General features: G+C 42.7%; 1 long non-coding RNA gene across 2 annotated transcripts in view; it reads left to right on the top strand.

Annotated features, from left to right (window-relative positions):
• The window catches only part of LOC115145430 (uncharacterized), a 55,389-nt gene extending 33,368 nt beyond the window's left edge, over positions 1 to 22,021 (top strand). For both annotated transcript variants that reach the window (XR_010459368.1, XR_010459367.1), the window contains one exon: positions 21,068 to 22,021. This is a non-coding gene — a long non-coding RNA (uncharacterized LOC115145430). The remainder of the gene's footprint in view (positions 1 to 21,067) is intronic.
• Positions 22,022 to 22,598: the final 577 nt, after the last annotated feature.

The following is a 22,598-nucleotide window of genomic DNA, read 5'->3' as shown; positions in this document are numbered from 1 at the left end:
CTTTTTTTTTTATAAATCAAATCAAATCAAATCAAATTGTATTTGTCACATACACATGGTTAGCAGATGTTAATGCGAGTGTAGCGAAATGCTTGTGCTTCTAGTTCCGACAATGCAGTAATAACCAACAAGTAATCTAACTAACAATTCCAAAACTACTGTCTTATACACAGTGTAAGGGGATAAGGAATATGTACATAAGGATATATGAATGAGTGATGGTACAGAGCAGCATAGGCAAGATACAGTAGATGGTATCGAGTACAGTATATACATATGAGATGAGTATGTATGAGTATGTAAACAAAGTGGCATAGTTAAAGTGGCTAGTGATACATGTATTACATAAGGATGCAGTCGATGATATAGGGTACAGTATATACGTATGCATATGAGATGAATAATGTAGGGTAAGTAACATTATATAAGGTAGCATTGTTTAAAGTGGCTAGTGATATATTTACATCATTTCCCTTCAATTCCCATTATTAAAGTGGCTGGAGTTGACCCATTCCAAATAATTTCTTTATCTACCAATTTGTGCACAGCTTTTCACCGATTTGAACTGTTACGTTACTTTCCCAAAGACTTTCAGGCATTTAAAACATTCTAAATCGTTACTTTGTAGGCCTATAACAGATTGCTACAGGTTTTAAGTTTGATTTTAGTCAAAGACAGAGCAAGATCCCATGAATGTCAATGGACCCTCAGAAAAGTCCTGTTTGTTGTTGTTGTTGTTGTTGTACTTTTTAGCGGAGACGTGAAATATTCTGACAGGATGCTGTGTCTGGACACCAGCTTGTAGAAAAACAAAAGGAGACGTCTATTTTTTTAGGTAAATTGGAGCTGTAAACAGTTTTAATGAACGGTGGTGCCTGCGTGTGTGTGTGTGTGTGTGTGTGTGTGTGTGTGTGTGTGTGTGTGTGTGTGTTTCCACCAGACGGATGTGGTCGCTCGTAAACAGATGACAGAGAATGTCTGTGCAGGCTCTGGGTTGTGTGTGTGTGTGTGTGTGTGTGTGTGTGTGTGTGTGTGTGTGTGTGTGTGTGTGTGTGTGTGTGTGTGAGTGTGAGTGTGTCTGCAACATTCAATAATACTTTGGAGAAACTTGAAGCCTTGTTGCTTTGGTTTGAAAAATGACATAGGATATTATAGTATGTTAAAAAAAAAAGTGATAAAATACCACGTATGTCACTAATATAGGACGTTTTAATCCAATCTCACTGCACCTGATATTGTGCTGTGGGTTACCCACTTCAACAGTGCCCTTCTTGTTGAAACATGCTAGCGTATCACCTCGTGTTATTTAAGAAATATATTACCTTCAACAGTATTATCTTGTGATCAAGACATCAATGTCTTGTGATTATTGGTGTCGTAATAATGTTAGCTAACGGGTTAGCAATTAGCATGTTTGACATTTCAGTGGAGTTAGGGGGTGTCCCTTTGTTGGGAGGAAAATTATCTAGCCATTTGTGTGTGCGTTTATGTATTTGTGTTTTTGAGTGTGTAATCTTACAAACACATTCAGGAACTGTGAACAGTCTGTTCAGAGATGCCTATGGGCTGGTCAGACTGTAACACCCAACATCAAGAGTCCCAGCCCAAAAGGGAGTACTACTCCTCCTACCAGAAAAACAACGGTGCTCTGTTAATTACTGTCTACCCATGGAACATGTGCTCTGTTATTTACTGTCTACCCATGTAACATGTGCTCTGTTCTTTACTGTCTACCCATGTAGCATGTGCTCTGTTATTTACTGTCCATCCATGGAACATGTGCTCTGTTAATTACTGTCCATCCATGGAACATGTGCTCTGTTAATTACTGTCCATCCATGGAACATGTGCTCTGTTATTTACTGTCTACCCATGTAGCATGTGCTCTGTTATTTACTGTCTACCCATGTAGCATGTGCTCTGTTAATTACTGTCCACCCATGTAGCATGTGCTCTGTTAATTACTGTCCACCCATGTAGCATGTGCTCTGTTATTTACTGTCTACCCATGTAGCATGTGCTCTGTTATTACTGTCCACCCATGTAGCATGTGCTCTGTTATTGACTGTCTACCCATGTAGCATGTGCTCTGTTAATTACTGTCTACCCATGTAGCATGTGCTCTGTGATTTACTGTCCACCCATGTAGCATGTGCTCAGCTCAGGGCAATGGCAGAGTTCCTAAAGCAATGTGAACAGAGTGTGACAACACCATGTGTGGGCCCTACCTAGGGTTGGAAGATTCCGGTAACTTTCTAGATTTCCTGCTTATTCCCTCCTGATTCAGAGAATCTTCCAACTGGTGTTTCTGGGGAACCTGAGAAACCTGGGGAACCTTAGGCCTACCGAAATGCTGTTGTTTCTTTCCTTATCTGTACTATTTTACTTCATTTCATTTCAGGCATCAATCCCAATTATACTAAAGTATCTCCGATTCCCAAAATATTTTTCATATAATTGTTAATGGTAAGAGTGCTTTAAGACAACCAGCAACACCCAAATGGTTTTGGAGAAATTGTTTAACAAATCGGATGCTCTGTTTGTGTATATTTTAAAGACCCCAAATACTTGAATGACGAGATGCGCACATGTGTGTGTGTGTGTGTATGTGTGTGTGTGTGTGTGTGTGTGTGTGTGTGTGTGTGTTTTATATGTGTGTGTGTGTGTGTGTGTGTGTGTGTGTATGTGTGTGTGTGTGTGTGTGTGTGTGTGTGTGTGTTTTATATGTGTGTGTGTGTATGTGTGTGTTTTATATGTGTGTGTGTGTGTGTGTGTGTGTGTGTGTGTGTGTGTGTGTGTGTGTGTGTGTGTGTGTGTGTGTGTGTGTGTGTGTCTGTGTGTGTGTGTTTGTGTCTGTGTGTGCGCACACAATATCATTTGAGTTTTACAGTGTGTGTCACTTTGTCCTCATAGCAATAGTAGTGTGTTGCTCCCATTGTTATGAGCAGAGTCTCATGACGTCTGTTTCTTCATTACTCCCATTGTTATGAGCAGAGTCTCATGACGTCTGTGTCTTCATTACTCCCATTGTTATGAGCAGAGTCTCATGGCGTCTGTGTCTTCATTACTCCCATTGTTATGAGCAGAGTCTCATGACGTCTGTGTCTTCATTACTCCCATTGTTATGAGCAGAGTCTCATGACGTCTGTGTCTTCATTACTCCCATTGTTATGAGCAGAGTCTCATGGCGTCTGTGTCTTCATTACTCCCATTGTTATGAGCAGAGTCTCATGACGTCTGTATCTTCATTACTCCCATTGTTATGAGCAGAGTCTCATGACGTCTGTTTCTTCATTACTCCCATTGTTATGAGCAGAGTCTCATGACGTCTGTTTCTTCATTACTCCCATTGTTATGAGCAGAGTCTCATGACGTCTGTTTCTTCATTACTCCCATTGTTATGAGCAGAGTCTCATTACTCCCATTGTTATGAGCAGAGTCTCATGTCTGTGTCTTCATTACTCCCATTGTTATGAGCAGAGTCTCATGACGTCTGTTTCTTCATTACTCCCATTGTTATGAGCAGAGTCTCATGACGTCTGTGTCTTCATTACTCCCATTGTTATGAGCAGAGTCTCATGACGTCTGTGTCTTCATTACTCCCATTGTTATGAGCAGAGTCTCATGACGTCTGTGTCTTCATTACTCCCATTGTTTTCATAGGAGATTTATTAATTGTTAGGCAGGATGTTGTGTTTTCATGGGTTGAGCAGGCAGAGTCTCAGACGTCTGTGTCTTCATTACTCCCATTGGTGAAACGGAGAGATTTGTACATCCTGGGAGAAGAAGAAGAGAAGAGGAGGAGAGGAAGAGGAAGATGGAGGAAAGAAATGGACTAAGAGTACGAAACAACTGGGGAGGGGGTCTCAATAGAAGGAGAAGAATCAGAAGTTCAATAGGAGGAGTGTCCAGAGAGGCGGTATCAGGAGGTATCAGGATATATCTATCAACCAGAGAGGAGGTGTCAGGAGGTATCAACAGAGAGGAGGTCTCATGATATATCTATCAACCAGAGAGGAGGTGTCAGGAGTTATCAGGAGGTATCAACTATCAGGAGGTATCATTCAACCAGTTATCAGGAGGTATCAACCAGAGAGGAGGTATCAGGAGGTATCAACCAGAGAGGAGGTATCAGGAGTTATCAGGAGGTATCAACCAGAGAGGAGGTATCAGGAGTTATCAGGAGGTATCAACCAGAGAGGAGGTATCAGGAGGTATCAGGAGTTATCAGGAGGTATCAGGAGTTATCAGGAGGTATCAGGAGGTATCAACCAGAGAGAGGTGGAGGTATCAGGAGTTATCAGGAGGTCATTATCAGGAGGTCCCATTGTTATCAGGAGGTATCAACCAGAGTCTCAACCAGAGAGGAGAGTGGAGGTATCAACCAGAGAGGAGATCTGGAGGTATCAGGAGGTATCAACCAGAGAGGAGTTACTCCCATTGAAGGTATCAACCAGAAAGCAGGAGTATCAGGAGGTATCAACCAGAGAGGAGTTATCAGTTTCAGGAGGTATCAGGAGGTATCAACCAGAGAGGAGGTTCAGGAGGTATCAGGAGGTATCAACCAGAGAGGAGGTATCAGGAGGTATCAGGAGGTATCAACCAGAGGGAGGTATCAGGAGGTATAACCAGAGTCTATCAGGAGGTATCAACCAGAGAGATTTCAGGAGGTATCAGGAGGTATCAACCAGAGAGGAGGTATCAGGAGGTATCAACCAGAGAGGAGGTATCAGGAGGTATCAACCAGAGTCAGGAGGTATCAGGAGGTATCAACCAGAGAGGAGTTATCAGGAGTTATCAGGAGGTATCAACAACCAGAGAGGAGTTATCAGGAGGTATCAGGAGGTATCAACCAGAGAGGAGTTGTTTCAGGAGGTATCAGGAGGTATTAACCAGAGAGGAGGTCTCAGGAGGTATCAACCAGAGAGGAGTTATCAGGAGATTTCAGGAGGTCTGTGTCTTCATTACTCCCATTGTTAACCAGAGCAGAGTCTCAACCAGAGAGGAGATTTCAGGAGGTATCAACCAGAGAGGAGTTATCAGGAGTTATCAGGAGGTATCAACCAGAAGGATCAACCAGAAAGGAGTTATCAGGAGGTATCAGGAGGTATCAACCAGAGAGGAGTTATCAGGAGATTTCAGGAGGTATCAACCAGAGAGGAGGTATCAGGAGTTATCAGGAGGTATTCACCAGAGAGGTAGGAGGTATCAGGAGGTATCAACCAGAGAGGAGATTTCAGGAGGTCAACCATTGTTATTAGGTATCAGAGGTATCAACCAGAAAGGAGGTATCAGTCTGTGTAGAGAGGAGTTATCTCCAGGAGATATCAGGAGGTATTAACCAGAGAGGAGGTATCAGGAGGTATCAGGAGGTATCAACCAGAGAGGAGTTATCAGGAGATTTCAGGAGGTATCAGGAGTTATCAGGAGGTATTGAACCAGAGAGGAGGTATCAGGAGGTATCAGGAGGTATCAGGAGGTATCAACCAGAGAGGAGAATTCAGGAGGTATCAGGAGGTATCAACCAGAGAGGAGATTTCAGGAGGTATCAACCAGAGAGGAGTTATCAGGAGTTATCAGGAGGTATCAGAAGGTATCAACCAGAAAGGAGTTATCAGGAGATTTCAGGAGGTATCAACCAGAGAGGAGTTATCAGGAGTTATCAGGGAGGTATCAGAAACCAGAGAGGAGTTATCAGGAGATTTCAGGAGGTATCAGGAGGTATCAACCAGAGAGGAGGTATCAGGAGTTATCAGGAGGTATTCACCAGAGAGGAGGTATCAGGAGGTATCAGGAGGTATCAACCAGAGAGGAGTTATCAGGATATTTCAGGAGGTATCAGGAGGTATCAACCAGAGAGGAGGTATCAGGAGTTATCAGGAGGTATTAACCAGAGAGGAGGTATCAGGAGGTATCAGGAGTTATCAGGAGCTATTAACCAGAGAGGAGGTATCAGGAGGTATCAACCAGAGAGGAGATTTCAGGAGTTATCAGGAGGTATCAACCAGAGAGGAGTTATCAGGAGATTTCAGGAGGTATCAGGAGGTATTAACCAGAGAGGAGGTATCAGGAGGTATCAGGAGGTATCAACCAGAGAGGAGTTATCAGGAGATTTCAGGAGGTATCAGGAGGTATCAACCAGAGAGGAGGTATCAGGAGTTATCAGGAGGTATTAACCAGAGAGGAGGTATCAGGAGGTATCAACCAGAGAGGAGAATTCAGGAGGTATCAGGAGGTATCAACCAGAGAGGAGATTTCAGGAGGTATCAACCAGAGTGGAGTTATCAGGAGTTATCAGGAGGTATCAGAAGGTATCAACCAGAAAGGAGTTATCAGGAGGTATCAGGAGGTATCAACCAGAGAGGAGTTATCAGGAGATTTCAGGAGGTATCAACCAGAGAGGAGGTATCAGGAGTTATCAGGAGGTATTCACCAGAGAGGAGGTATCAGGAGGTATCAACCAGAGAGGAGATTTCAGGAGGTATCAACCAGAGAGGAGTTATCAGGAGTTCTCAGGAGGTATCAGAAGGTATCAACCAGAAAGGAGTTATCAGGAGGTATCAGGAGGTATCAACCAGAGAGGAGTTATCAGGAGATTTCAGGAGGTATTAACCAGAGAGGAGGTATCAGGAGGTATCAGGAGGTATCAACCAGAGAGGAGTTATCAGGAGATTTCAGGAGGTATCAGGAGGTATCAACCAGAGAGGAGGTATCAGGAGTTATCAGGAGGTATTAACCAGAGAGGAGGTATCAGGAGGTATCAGGAGGTATCAGGAGGTATCAACCAGAGAGGAGAATTCAGGAGGTATCAGGAGGTATCAACCAGAGAGGAGATTTCAGGAGGTATCAACCAGAGAGGAGTTATCAGGAGTTATCAGGGTATCAGAAGGTATCAACCAGAAAGGAGTTATCAGGAGATTTCAGGAGGTATCAACCAGAGAGGAGTTATCAGGAGTTATCAGGAGGTATCAGAAGGTATCAACCAGAGAGGAGTTATCAGGAGATTTCAGGAGGTATCAGGAGGTATCAACCAGAGAGGAGGTATCAGGAGTTATCAGGAGGTATTCACCAGAGAGGAGGTATCAGGAGGTATCAGGAGGTATCAACCAGAGAGGAGTTATCAGGATATTTCAGGAGGTATCAGGAGGTATCAACCAGAGAGGAGGTATCAGGAGGTATTAACCAGAGAGGAGGTATCAGGAGGTATCAGGAGTTATCAGGAGCTATTAACCAGAGGGAGGTATCAGGAGGTATCAGGAGGTATCAACCAGAGAGGAGTTATCAGGAGTTATCAGGAGGTATCAACCAGAGAGGAGTTATCAGGAGATTTCAGGAGGTATCAGGAGGTATTAACCAGAGAGGAGGTATCAGGAGGTATCAGGAGGTATCAACCAGAGAGGAGTTATCAGGAGATTTCAGGAGGTATCAGGAGGTATCAACCAGAGAGGAGGTATCAGGAGTTATCAGGAGGTATTAACCAGAGAGGAGGTATCAGGAGGTATCAACCAGAGAGGAGAATTCAGGAGGTATCAGGAGGTATCAACCAGAGAGGAGATTTCAGGAGGTATCAACCAGAGTGGAGTTATCAGGAGTTATCAGGAGGTATCAGAAGGTATCAACCAGAAAGGAGTTATCAGGAGGTATCAGGAGGTATCAACCAGAGAGGAGTTATCAGGAGATTTCAGGAGGTATCAACCAGAGAGGAGGTATCAGGAGTTATCAGGAGGTATTCACCAGAGAGGAGGTATCAGGAGGTATCAACCAGAGAGGAGATTTCAGGAGGTATCAACCAGAGAGGAGTTATCAGGAGTTATCAGGAGGTATCAGAAGGTATCAACCAGAAAGGAGGTATCAGGAGGTATCAACCAGAGAGGAGTTATCAGGAGATTTCAGGAGATATCAGGAGGTATTAACCAGAGAGGAGGTATCAGGAGGTATCAGGAGGTATCAACCAGAGAGGAGTTATCAGGAGTTTTCAGGAGGTATCAGGAGGTATCAACCAGAGAGGAGGGAGGTATTAACCAGAGAGGAGGTATCAGGAGGTATCATCAGGAGTTATCAGGAGGTATTAACCAGAGAGGAGGTATCAGGAGGTATCAGGAGGTATCAGGAGGTATCAACCAGAGAGGAGAATTCAGGAGGTATCAGGAGGTATCAACCAGAGAGGAGATTTCAGGAGGTATCAACCAGAGAGGAGTTATCAGGAGTTATCAGGAGGTATCAGAAGGTATCAACCAGAAAGGAGTTATCAGGAGATTTCAGGAGGTATCAACCAGAGAGGAGTTATCAGGAGTTATCAGGAGGTATCAACCAGAGAGGAGTTATCAGGAGATTTCAGGAGGTATCAGGAGGTATCAACCAGAGAGGAGGTATCAGGAGTTATCAGGAGGTATTCACCAGAGAGGAGGTATCAGGAGGTATCAGGAGGTATCAACCAGAGAGGAGTTATCAGGAGGTATCAGAAGGTATCAGGATATTTCAGGAGGTATCAACCAGAGAGGAGGTATCAGGAGTTATCAGGAGGTATTAACCAGAGAGGAGGTATCAGGAGGTATCAGGAGTTATCAGGAGCTATTAACCAGAGAGGAGGTATCAGGAGGTATCAGGAGGTATCAACCAGAGAGGAGGGAGTTATCAGGAGGGAGGTATCAGAGAGGAGTTATCAGGAGATTTCAGGAGGTATCAGGAGGTATTAACCAGAGAGGAGGTATCAGGAGGTATCAGGAGGTATCAACCAGAGAGGAGTTATCAGGAGATTTCAGGAGGTATCAGGAGGTATCAACCAGAGAGGAGGTATCAGGAGTTATCAGGAGGTATTAACCAGAGAGGAGGTATCAGGAGGTATCAGGAGGTATCAACCAGAGAGGAGAATTCAGGAGGTATCAGGAGGTATCAACCAGAGAGGAGATTTCAGGAGGTATCAACCAGAGAGGAGTTATCAGGAGTTATCAGGAGGTATCAGAAGGTATCAACCAGAAAGGAGTTATCAGGAGGTATCAGGAGGTATCAACCAGGAGGAGTTATCAGGAGATTTCAGGAGGTATCAACCAGACAGGAGTTATCAGGAGAGGAGGTATCCAGAGAGGAGTTATCAGGAGATTTCAGGAGGTATCAGGAGGTATCAACCAGAGAGGAGGTATCAGGAGTTATCAGAGAGAGGAGGTATCAGGAGGTATCAGGAGGTATCAACCAGAGAGGAGATTTCAGGAGGTATCAACCAGAGAGAGGTATCAGGAGTTATCAGGAGGTATCAGGAGGTATCAACCAGAAGGGAGTTATCAACAACAGAGAGAGGTATCAGGAGGTATCAACCAGAGAGGAGTTATCAGGAGATTTCAGGAGGTATCAGGAGGTATTAACCAGAGAGGAGGTATCAGGAGGTATCAGGAGGTATCAACCAGAGAGGAGTTATCAGGAGGTATCAGGAGGTATCAACCAGAGAGGAGGTATCAGGAGTTATCAGGAGGTATTAACCAGAGAGGAGGTATCAGGAGGTAGAGAGGAGAATTCAGGAGGTATCAGGAGGTATCAACCAGGAGGAGATTTCAGGAGGTATCAACCAGAGGAGTTATCAGGAGTTATCAGGAGGTATTATCAACCAGAAGGAGTTATCAGGAGGTATCAGGAGGTATCAACCAGAGAGGAGTTATCAGTATCAACCAGAGAGGAGGTATCAGGAGTCAGGAGGTATCAACCAGGAGAGAGAGGAGATTTCAGGAGGTATCAACCAGAGAGGAGTTATCAGGAGTTATCAGGAGGTATCAGGAGGTATCAACCAGAGAGGAGTTATCAGGAGGTATCAGGAGGTATCAACCAGAGAGGAGTTATCAGGAGATTTCAGAGAGGAGGTATCAGGAGGTATCAGGAGGTATCAACCAGAGAGGAGTTATCAGGAGATTTCAGGAGGTATCAGGAGTTATCAGGAGGTATTAACCAGAGAGGAGGTATCAGGAGGTATCAGGAGGTATCAACAGAGAGGAGAATTCAGGAGGTATCAGGAGGTATCAACCAGAGAGGAGATTTCAGGAGGTATCAACCAGAGAGGAGTTATCAGGAGTTATCAGGAGGTATCAATCAACCAGAAAGGAGTTATCAGGAGATTTCAGGAGGTAGAGAGGAGTTATCAGGAGTTATCAGGAGGTATCAGAAGGTATCAACCAGAGAGGAGTTATCAGGAGATTTCAGGAGGTATCAACCAGAGAGGAGGTATCAGGAGTTATCAGGAGGTATTCACCAGAGAGGAGGTATCAGGAGGTATCAGGAGGTATCAACCAGAGAGGAGTTATCAGGATATTTCAGGAGGTATCAACCAGAGAGGAGGTATCAGGAGTTATCAGGAGGTATTAACCAGAGAGGAGGTATCAGGAGGTATCAGGAGTTATCAGGAGCTATTAACCAGAGAGGAGGTATCAGGAGGTATCAACCAGAGAGGAGTTATCAGGAGGTATCAGGAGGTATCAACCAGAGAGGAGGTATCAGGAGATTTCAGGAGGTATCAACCAGAGGGAGGTATCAGGTATCAGGAGGTATCAACCAGAGAGGAGTTATCAGGAGATTTCAGGAGGTATCAGGAGGTATCAACCAGAGAGGAGGTATCAGGAGTTATCAGGAGGTATTAACCAGAGAGGAGGTATCAGGAGGTATCAACCAGAGAGGAGGTATCAGGAGGTATCAACCAGAGAGGAGATTTCAGGAGGTATCAGGAGGTGGAGTTATCAGGAGTTATCAGGAGGTATCAGAAGGTATCAACCAGAAAGGAGTTATCAGGAGGTATCAGGAGGTATCAACCAGAGAGGAGTTATCAGGAGATTTCAGGAGGTATCAACCAGAGAGGAGGTATCAGGAGTTATCAGGAGGTATTCACCAGAGAGGAGGTATCAGGAGGTATCAACCAGAGAGGAGATTTCAGGAGGTATCAACCAGAGAGGAGTTATCAGGAGTTATATTAACCAGGAGGTATCAGGAGGTATCAACCAGAGAGGAGTTATCAGGAGATTTCAGGAGGTATCAGGAGGTATCAACCAGAGAGGAGTTATCAGGAGTTATCAACCAGAGAGGAGTATTATCAGGAGGTATCAACCAGAGAGGAGTTATCAGGAGGAGTTATCAGGAGGTATCAACCAGAAGGAGTTATCAGGAGTTTCAGGAGGTATTAACCAGAGAGGAGTTATCAGGAGTATCAGGAGGTATCAACCAGAGAGGAGTTATCAGGAGATTTCAGGAGGTAGAGTATCAGGAGTTATCAGGAGGTATCCAGAGAGGAGGAGGTTATCAACCAGAGAGGAGGTATCAGGAGGTATCAGGAGTTATCCAGAGAGAGTTATCAGGAGGTATCAGGAGGTATCAACCAGAGAGGAGGTATCAGGAGTTATCAGGAGGTATTAACCAGAGAGGAGGTATCAGGAGGTATCAACCAGAGAGGAGAATTCAGGAGGTATCAGGAGGTATCAACCAGAGAGGAGATTTCAGGAGGTATCAACCAGAGTGGAGTTATCAGGAGTTATCAGGAGGTATCAGTATCAACCAGAAAGGAGTTATCAACCAGAGGTATCAACCAGGAGGAGTTATCAGGAGATTTCAGGAGGTATCAACCAGAGAGGAGGTATCAGGAGTTATCAGGAGGTATCACCAGAGAGGTATCAGGAGGTATCAACCAGAGAGGAGATTTCAGGAGGTATCAACCAGAGAGGAGTTATCAGGAGTTATCAGGAGGTATCAGAAGGTATCAACCAGAAAGGAGTTATCAGGAGGTATCAGGAGGTATCAACCAGAGAGGAGTTATCAGGAGATTTCAGGAGGTATCAGGAGGTATTAACCAGAGAGGAGGTATCAGGAGGTATCAGGAGGTATCAACCAGAGAGGAGTTATCAGGAGATTTCAGGAGGTATCAGGAGGTATCAACCAGAGAGGAGGTATCAGGAGTTATCAGGAGGTATTAACCAGAGAGGAGGTATCAGGAGGTATCAGGAGGTATCAACCAGAGAGGAGAATTCAGGAGGTATCAGGAGGTATCAACCAGAGAGGAGATTTCAGGAGGTATCAACCAGAGAGGAGTTATCAGGAGTTATCAGGAGGTATCAGAAGGTATCAACCAGAAAGGAGTTATCAGGAGATTTCAGGAGGTATCAACCAGAGAGGAGTTATCAGGAGTTATCAGGAGGTATCAGAAGGTATCAACCAGAGAGGAGTTATCAGGAGATTTCAGGAGGTATCAGGAGGTATCAACCAGAGAGGAGGTATCAGGAGTTATCAGGAGGTATTCACCAGAGAGGAGGTATCAGGAGGTATCAGGAGGTATCAACCAGAGAGGAGTTATCAGGAGATTTCAGGAGGTATCAGGAGGTATCAACCAGAGAGAATGTATCAGGAGTTATCAGGAGGTATTAACCAGAGAGGAGGTATCAGGAGGTATCAGGAGGTATCAACCAGAGAGGAGGTATCAGGAGGTATCAGGAGGTATCAACCAGAGAGGAGATTTCAGGAGTTATCAGGAGGTATCAACCAGAGAGGAGTTATCAGGAGATTTCAGGAGGTATCAGGAGGTATTAACCAGAGAGGAGGTATCAGGAGGTATCAGGAGGTATCAACCAGAGAGGAGTTATCAGGAGATTTCAGGAGGTATCAGGAGGTATCAACCAGAGAGGAGGTATCAGGAGTTATCAGGAGGTATTAACCAGAGAGGAGGTATCAGGAGGTATCAACCAGAGAGGAGAATTCAGGAGGTATCAGGAGGTATCAACCAGAGAGGATATTTCAGGAGGTATCAACCAGAGTGGAGTTATCAGGAGTTATCAGGAGGTATCAGAAGGTATCAACCAGAAAGGAGTTATCAGGAGGTATCAGGAGGTATCAACCAGAGAGGAGTTATCAGGAGATTTCAGGAGGTATCAACCAGAGAGGAGGTATCAGGAGTTATCAGGAGGTATTCACCAGAGAGGAGGTATCAGGAGGTATCAACCAGAGAGGAGATTTCAGGAGGTATCAACCAGAGAGGAGTTATCAGGAGTTATCAGGAGGTATCAGAAGGTATCAACCAGAAAGGAGTTATCAGGAGGTATCAGGAGGTATCAACCAGAGAGGAGTTATCAGGAGATTTCAGGAGGTATCAGGAGGTATCAACCAGAGAGGAGGTATCAGGAGTTATCAGGAGGTATTCACCAGAGAGGAGGTATCAGGAGGTATCAGGAGGTATCAACCAGAGAGGAGTTATCAGGATATTTCAGGAGGTATCAGGAGGTATCAACCAGAGAGGAGGTATCAGGAGTTATCAGGAGGTATTAACCAGAGAGGAGGTATCAGGAGGTATCAGGAGGTATCAGGAGTTATCAGGAGCTATTAACCAGAGAGGAGGTATCAGGAGGTATCAGGAGGTATCAACCAGAGAGGAGGTATCAGGAGTTATCAGGAGGTATCAACCAGAGAGGAGTTATCAGGAGATTTCAGGAGGTATCAGGAGGTATCAACCAGAGAGGAGGTATCAGGAGGTATTAACCAGAGAGGAGGTATCAGGAGGTATCAGGAGGTATCAACCAGAGAGGAGAATTCAGGAGGTATCAGGAGGTATCAACCAGAGAGGAAATTTCAGGAGGTATCAACCAGAGAGGAGTTATCAGGAGTTATCAGGAGGTATCAGAAGGTATCAACCAGAAAGGAGTTATCAGGAGGTATCAGGAGGTATCAACCAGAGAGGAGTTATCAGGAGATTTCAGGAGGTATCAGGAGGTATCAACCAGAGAGGAGGTATCAGGAGTTATCAGGAGGTATTCACCAGAGAGGAGGTATCAGGAGGTATCAGGAGGTATCAACCAGAGAGGAGTTATCAGGAGATTTCAGGAGGTATCAGGAGGTATCAACCAGAGAGGAGGTATCAGGAGTTATCAGGAGGTATTAACCAGAGAGGAGGTATCAGGAGGTATCAGGAGGTATCAACCAGAGAGGAGGTATCAGGAGGTATCAGGAGGTATCAACCAGAGAGGAGGTATCAGGAGGTATCAACCAGAGAGGAGGTATCAGGAGGTATCAGGAGGTATCAACCAGAGAGGAGGTATCAGGAGGTATCAGGGGTTATCAGAAGTTATCAGGAGGTATCAACCAGAGAGGAGGTATCAGGAGTTATCAGGAGGTATCAACCAGAGAGGAGTTATCAGGAGATATCAGGAGGTATCAACCAGAGAGGAGGTATCAGGAGGTATCAGGAGGTATCAGGAGGTATCAACCAGAGAGGAGGTATCAGGAGTTATCAGGAGGTATTCACCAGAGAGGAGGTATCAGGAGGTATCAGGAGGTATCAACCAGAGAGGAGTTATCAGGAGATTTCAGGAGGTATCAGGAGGTATCAGGAGGTATCAGGAGGTATCAACCAGAGAGGAGGTATCAGGAGTTATCAGGAGGTATTAACCAGAGAGGAGGTATCAGGAGGTATCAGGAGGTATCAACCAGAGAGGAGGTATCAGGAGGTATCAGGAGGTATCAACCAGAGAGGAGGTATCAGGAGGTATCAACCAGAGAGGAGGTATCAGGAGGTATCAGGAGGTATCAACCAGAGAGGAGGTATCAGGAGGTATCAGGGGTTATCAGAAGTTATCAGGAGGTATCAACCAGAGAGGAGGTATCAGGAGTTATCAGGAGGTATCAACCAGAGAGGAGTTATCAGGAGATATCAGGAGGTATCAACCAGAGAGGAGGTATCAGGAGGTATCAGAAGGTATCAGGAGGTATCAACCAGAGAGGAGGTATCAGGAGGTATCAGGAGGTATCAACCAGAGAGGAGGTATCAAGAGGTATCAACCAGAGAGGAGGTATCAGGAGTTATCAGGAGGTATCAACCAGAGAGGAGGTACGCTGAATGACGGCCATTTTGGGCGGGGCACATGCACTATGAGAGAGCAAGAGAGAGAGCGAGCGAGAGATGGGGAGAGAGAGAGAGAGAGAGAACAAACTTGGAGGGAAAAAAGTGCGAGTTCTAGATTGTGTCTAGATACATAACGAAATTGCACAAATTTTGACCTAATCTGTTCCGAAACAAATCTCAAAGGCTGACAATACTGCCGACCGCACTGTTTTCTGAGGAGAGTCTCTCAAGCAGAACTTAACATTTCATTGGAAGTAAAACCATGAATACAGTGTATTCAGTGTCAGGGGGAACAAGATCATGCATATCATATTAGGAGTGCTGTTGTAGGCTCATTTTTGTCTTTTGGATCCCAATGGATAAGATTATATGGACAGGTGGGTGGCTGATCCTAGATCAGCACTCTTATTCTGACATTTACGGTACCAGAGGTCAGGGATAGAAACAAGGCTTAGGGTTCCATCCTCTCTGTGTCCTCTTAATCATCCTCTCTGTGTCTTGTTAGTCATTGTCACTGTGTCTTGTTAGTCATTGTCACTGTGTCTTGTTAGTCATTGTCACTGTGTCTTGTTAGTCATTGTCACTGTATCTTGTTAGTCATTGTCTCTGTGTCTTGTTAGTCATTGTCACTGTATCTTGTTAGTCATTGTCACTGTATCTTGTTAGTCATTGTCACTGTGTCTTGTTAGTCATTGTCTCTGTATCTTGTTAGTCATTGTCACTGTGTCTTGTTAGTCATTGTCACTGTTTCTTGTTAGTCATTGTCACTGTATCTTGTTAGTCATTGTCACTGTATCTTGTTAGTCATTGTCACTGTATTTTGTTAGTCATTGTCACTGTATCTTGTTAGTCATTGTCACTGTATTTTGTTAGTCATTGTCACTGTGTCTTGTTAGTCATTGTCACTGTATCTTGTTGAGTGTGTGCTTCTTTAAAAAGGAGCATTTTACCCAGCATGCTTTGTCATGAAAAATACTCAAATGAACAATGGTTAAAGTTAGGTGTCTCATGTAGACCAGGCAGATGTGGGTAGGTGCCATTCTGGTGTCAGATTCGGTCATTTCCTACTGCTATAGATACCATTTATGAGATGATACTCAGAACAAGCCAAGGAAATCATGCATGTATTTGTGAGCAGACAATATTTCAAAAACTTTTTTTGATATCAATGACTGTATATAAATCCACATATAAAGCCACACATTTACAACTGCACATACTTCTGTTCTCAACATATTATATTGTTTTGATCATTGATTTAAAGCTCTTGGCCTCTAAAACTAGTATCTAGCTTGATAAAGAGATTAGAACAGAACAATGACAGAGTATTTTTAGAACGGAAAAATGACCGTGAGTATTCTCAGAAGTATTCTTTGAATATAAACATTACAGAATATTCTTAGAACAGAAAAATGACAATGAGTATTCTTAGAAAATACAAATTACAGAGTATTCTTAGAACAGAAAAATTACAATGAGTATTCTTAGAAAATACAAATGACAGAGTATTCTTATAACAGAAAAAGGACAATGAGTATTCGTAGAATATACAAATTACAGAGTATTCTTAGAACAGAAAAAGGACAAAGAGTACTCTTAGAACAGAAAAAGGACAAAGAGTATTCTTAGAACAGAAAAAGGACAAAGAGTACTCTTAGAACAGAAAAAGGACAAAGAGTATTCTCTTTGTATCTTCCTGTTCCATTTGCGAAGTATCCCATTGATAATTCAATGTGAGAGGAGAAAATAGTTTTTTCTTTGTTCCAAGAGACATGTTAGCACACATTCAATATCTTTAGCAGCTGATCTTTAATCCTTATTTTGCTCTTGAATTGTCAGTGTTCTTGAAGCTCTAAGATTTACTTTGAGAAATTGTAGGTTAAAGTTGACAATAGTTGTACTGGTAATGATTGTCTTAGTTGAGGTGAACATTTTCAACTCCAACATGTAAAGATAAGTAAGGGTGTGTGTGTGTGTGTGTGTGTGTGTGTGTGTGTGTGTGTGTGTGTGTGTGTGTGTGTGTGTGTGTGTGTGTGTGTGTGTGTAAGAATAGTGTATTTGAAGGATGTGTGAAAAGTAGAGATGGAGAGAGACAGTTGGGTGAGAGATGGAGAGATGGAGAGAGACAGTTTGGTGAGAGATGGAGAGAGACAGTTGGGTGAGAGATGGAGAGAGACAGTTGGGTGAGAGATGGAGAGAGACAGTTTGGTGAGAGATGGAGAGAGACAGTTGGGTGAGAGATGGAGAGAGACAGTTGGGTGAGAGATGGAGAGAGACAGTTGGGTGAGAGATGGAGAGAGAAAGTTGGGTGAGAGATGGAGAGAGACAGTTGGGTGAGAGATGGAGAGAGACAGTTGGGTGAGAGATGGAGAGAGACAGTTGGGTGAGAGATGGAGAGAGAAAGTTGGGTGAGAGATGGAGAGAGAAAGTTGGGTGAGAGATGGAGAGAGACAGTTGGGTGAGAGATGGAGAGAGACAGTTGGGTGAGAGATGGAGAGAGACAGTTGGGTGAGAGATGGAGAGAGACAGTTGGGTGAGAGGTAGAGAGAGACAGTTGGGTGAGAGATGGAGAGAGACAGTTGGGTGAGAGATGGAGAGAGACAGTTGGGTGAGAGACGGATAGAGACAGTAAATAGAATATGTTATTCTAAGTACCTACCCACTGGACACAGACGTCAATTCATTACATTACATTTACATTTAAGTCATTTAGCAGACGCTCTTATCCAGAGCGACTTACAAATTGGTGCATTCACCTTATGACATCCAGTGGAACAATTCAACATCTAGTTTGGATTTACATTTGGTTGAGTTGTCAACTAACGTGAATTCAATGTAAAATTATTAAAAATTCAACATGTCATTTGATCTAGGTGAAAAAATAATACAACATTCCCTTACATTGAGGACTTTTTGCAAATCCAATCAGTTTTCCACGTTGATTCAGCGTCATCAAATTAAAATGTTCTGATTGAAATGATGTGGAAACAATGTTGTTTCAACCAGTCTTTTCCCCAGTGGGTAAACACATGGCATTGAGGGGATGACATTAAATGTATCATTCTTTGCATTACAGGAGAAGTGCTTGTGTGTGTGTGTGTGTTTGCACGTGTGTGTGTGTGTGTGTGTGTGTGTATGTGAGAGAGAAAGAGATATGTGTAGAGGATGTGTATGAATATATTGATTGAAAAATATTTTATGTCCCCCTAAGAAATGTAATACATTTTATCATTATATAGTTAGACTCTTTTGCTTGCAAAATCATGTAGCCTATAAGTAGGACCTTGTGTGGCCTACTGATTTGATTTAATCAGATATTATCATGGTACTGTAATTTCTCTAAATATCAGAAAGCCGTTAATTACTTATCAAAATGTCTTATGTTCTCTGTCCTAAAAGTAAGACATTAGTAAATCGCTTGTTAGTTTTGTTAGGGAGTGTTTGATGAAGTTAGAACTGAAATTCTTGATACAAACATGGTAAGACTGTGCTTGGGCTCTGTAAAGTAATTGCTGTTCTTCTCAGTGTGAACACGCTCTACTCGTTTGTGAAGGAGCAGGCGGTTTGATGGTATATTTGAAAACTGTGGTACTGTGACAGAATCATACATGTGTCAAGAAAACGGGTAATTTGTTCTTTACTCTTACACAGATATTATATTGTGTATTACAAATGTTGTCAAAGATAAGAGCAATTAGGTTGCCTTAATATGGCAGTTTCAGTGTGGAATTGTGACCAGGTTAGAATTGATCCGATTTAAAAAAATGCAAGGTCTGTAAAGTCACGTTGTATTTTGTTGCACATGCAGCATGTGCCAGCAGGGAAGAGCTTGAAAAATGTACGCACAGCTGTATGCATATTTGTACATACCTTGTATGTGGAGAACAAGTTCCCTAAACATCATGAACAATTGCTTTAATATTGAGAGGACATAATATTGGAGCGCAATGAGCAGCCGAGCTGGGGGCTGTTAGATGAGTGTCGCTGTCCACTGAACGGTGGTGCTGAACTGTTGCGCTCTCTTGTATGACTTCAAGGGGCCATTTTAAACACGTACACATCAAAGAATTTATTGATTGGTATATTTTTTATTACAAATGTCAAATGTGAACTTTTAAATACAAAACAGAGATAAACATACACATGGTGATTGTTTGAAATGGGAGGAAATGTATATGCACTGGACAAAAGAGAGGGGAAAGTGTAGCAGCCCACATGATACTAGTGGAGTAACTGTGTGTTTCAGGGGAAATGTATGCAACACCCAGGTATTTCAGAATATTGTCAAGATGAGAGTCCATATATTTTCTATAATTCTGTATGTCCCATTCCAACTGCACACGACGCTGAAATGTGTTTAAGTCAAATAGGATGCATTTGACTTAAAAGAAAAAAATGGAAGAAAAAGCAGAATTTTACATCATTACAAATAGCACTGAAAATACACACTACTTGGCCTAACTAGAAGAAAGGACAGTTAAAACATATTACAGGACATTTATTTATTGAAGACATTGAAGAGCTAGAGGGACTGTCTGACAGCAGAGTCGTGTTTCGTAGCCGGTTCATACAGCCAGTTATACAGATGATGCAGGATTAGACCACTACAATATACAGACGGCCTTTGAACTCCCAAAAATATTGTGTGTGTGGTGTGAGAGAGATAAAATGGTGTGTTTGTCTGTTTCAATAGTGTGTGTGTTAGTATACAGTATGTAAGAGGGGTGTCTGGAAGGGTGTGTGTGTGTGTGTGTTTGCACGTGTGTGTGTGTGAGAGAGAGAGATAAAATAGTGTGTTTGTCTGTTTCAAGAGTGTGTGTGTCAGTATACAGTATGTAAGAGGGGTGTCTGGAAGGGTGTGTGTGTGTGTGTTTGCACGTGTGTGTGTGTGTGTGTGAGAGAGAGAGATAAAATAGTGTGTTTGTCTGTTTCAAGAGTGTGTGTGTCAGTATACAGTATGTAAGAGGGGTGTCTGGAAGGGTGTGTGTGTGTGTGTTTGCACGTGTGTGTGTGTGAGAGAGAGAGATAAAATAGTGTATTTGTCTGTTTTAAGAGTGTGTGTGTCAGTATACAGTATGTAAGAGGGGTGTCTGGAAGGGTGTGTGTGTGTGGATTAGACCACTAGAATATACAGACGTCCTTTGAACTCCCAAATAATATTGTGTGTGTGTGAGAGAGATAAAATAGTGTGTTTGTCTGTTTCAAGAGTGTGTGTGTCAGTATACAGTATGTAAGAGGGGTGTCTGGAAGGGTGTGTGTGTTTGCACGTGTGTGTGTGTGTGAGAGAGAGATAAAATAGTGTATTTGTCTGTTTTAAGAGTGTGTGTGTCAGTATACAGTATGTAAGAGGGGTGTCTGGAAGGGTGTGTGTGTGTGGATTAGACCACTAGAATATACAGACGTCCTTTGAACTCCCAAATAATATTGTGTGTGTGTGAGAGAGATAAAATAGTGTGTTTGTCTGTTTCAAGAGTGTGTGTCAGTATACAGTATGTAAGAGGGGTGTCTGGAAGCGTGTGTGTGTGTGTGTGTGTGTGTGATTAGACCACTAGAATATACAGACGTCCTTTGAACTCCTAACGCTGAAATGTGTTTTATATTTTCCATCAAATGGGCTGTAGCAATGTCAATAAATGCCTTATTTTTAATGTGTTACCGAGGACACTATTTCTGTTGATGTATAATCGGTGTGTGTCTCCGTATAGGTCTTTATGAATACATACCTGTCTAGAATTCATCACGTGATGTTCCATTAACAAAAATGCATATGCAAACACACACATATATATATATATATGTGTGTGTATATTCTCTAAAAGAGAAAATGTTGTTGCGTGGCATGATGTATGGAATTGTTGCTCAATAAACTGCTGGGTGTTTGAGTAGCTGACACGGTCGTGTAGAATATTTACTTACAATTCTTTTGTTTATTGTGCATTGTCATATTTGAAACCATGGCAGAAAATCATAATGACAGATTGAGGAAGTTGTTGTGAGTAGTTATATAACTACTTCTTCATTGGAGACGAGGTGTTGGATATTTTCAGCATTGATGTGATTGTTCTGAAATCATTCTGAAATATCTGTGAACGGGATGATGAATTGTTGTTTTCACCTCTTATTTTTGGGCCTTTAAAAAAAAAAGATCTATTTTTGGCTGGGGTGTCATTGTGTATTGCAAATGTTATGGGCTGACGCATAATCACTGTTTTTCAGATGTTCATGGTGGGGGCTCAGAGCAGTGTGAATAACTACTACTGACGTAACTCACAAAAACAGATGGACGTGACAAATGAAGAGTGCTGAATGTATTTCTATCCTCATTTACAATTACATGTGGAATTGTTGTATTCATTTGATGGGTATAGACTGTAAGTCATGTCCCTTTGATGCACACGCTCATAAGATCTCAAATGCTGAAATATCTTTTCATTGGTTATAAATGTTTTTGCCCCGTTTTTTTTGTTGTTGCTGTCTTTAATTTAGAGATGAATTCTGATGGACAATTATAAAATGGCACTATAGTTGGTAAAGTTAAGTCATAAGCTATCTAAGCAGGATGATAAATAAAATAGGCTACCTCTTAATGAATAACCCCTGTTTGAGTAATATCCTATCACCTGAAGAGATATATTAATGTAAGAATATTCTGTAAATTTGCTAGTATGCCAAATAGGCTACGTTACAAAAGTGAGATATAAACGTCTGAAACGCAAGTTCATCCAAGCCATAACGTAGGCGCTACCTATCACGTATATATCGAATGATCTTCACTTCTGTCAAAGAATGCAAATGGTTGAATGATGACTTGTCAAAAGTCAATCGTTTTTTCCTACTGAGCACATTTTGCTGAGCACATTGCATTGGTAAAATGCTCTAAGGCATTTGTGGTTTGTTCATATTTCATGTTTAGTTTACATGTCGGTGCAGGCATACAGCTAATAGACTATGGCGACAGCGGGGTGTCTTCAAGGCAAGAATATCCCAGGATACACTGTTGTGAGACGCTCTGTCTGGATTGCAGGCTGACGCACTGTACATCATAATGCCCAACAACAAGTCTACATTTTTCCACAGTCGTGACATCGCGCAAAGGAGACGCATATTCTCTCAATAATCATGTTCGAGATGTCATTGTGGCTCACAAATGTACAGTGCAACGGAATAAAATGTTAGAAATTCACTGACTGTCTCTCTGTTTATGTAATCACACATCTCCCCCTCCTTTTCCGTGTTTGGAAATTTTACTCAGAGACAGAAGAGGAAGCGAGACATCTCACTCTCTAATTTTCTCTGGTTCATATTCAACTGAGCAGACCAGACACAGCTGCTAATGCATTGGTGCTAATGAAAGACCCCTTAAGCAGACCGGAACTTAGATATTTTTTGTCACAGTTGTGGGAGTGGGACATCTTTATTCACCCACCATCTTTGATTTACTATAGCGAGACAGTAGTCTCGCGAAACATGGGAATAGAATGAAATCGGCCAGATGGGGTTTGTAGTTCTTATGGGGGGGGCTCTTGTTCACGCGCACCTCTAGCTCTCATAAAATGTAGGCAAAAAAAACACGCGTGTGCTTATAAGCTTTAACTATGAAATGTCAAATAAAATACAATTGTATTCGTCACATGCTTCGTAAACAATATGTTTAGACTAATAGTAAAATGCTTACTTACACATACCCTATCACATGTTGTAATTATCAATATAATGGTACCAGGGTGCTTAAAATAGGCGAATGAGT

Source organism: Oncorhynchus nerka, linkage group LG17 (genome assembly GCF_034236695.1).
Source record: "Oncorhynchus nerka isolate Pitt River linkage group LG17, Oner_Uvic_2.0, whole genome shotgun sequence".
Taxonomy (NCBI): Eukaryota; Metazoa; Chordata; class Actinopteri; order Salmoniformes; family Salmonidae; genus Oncorhynchus; species Oncorhynchus nerka.
This window is presented reverse-complemented; position numbering and strand designations above follow the sequence as displayed.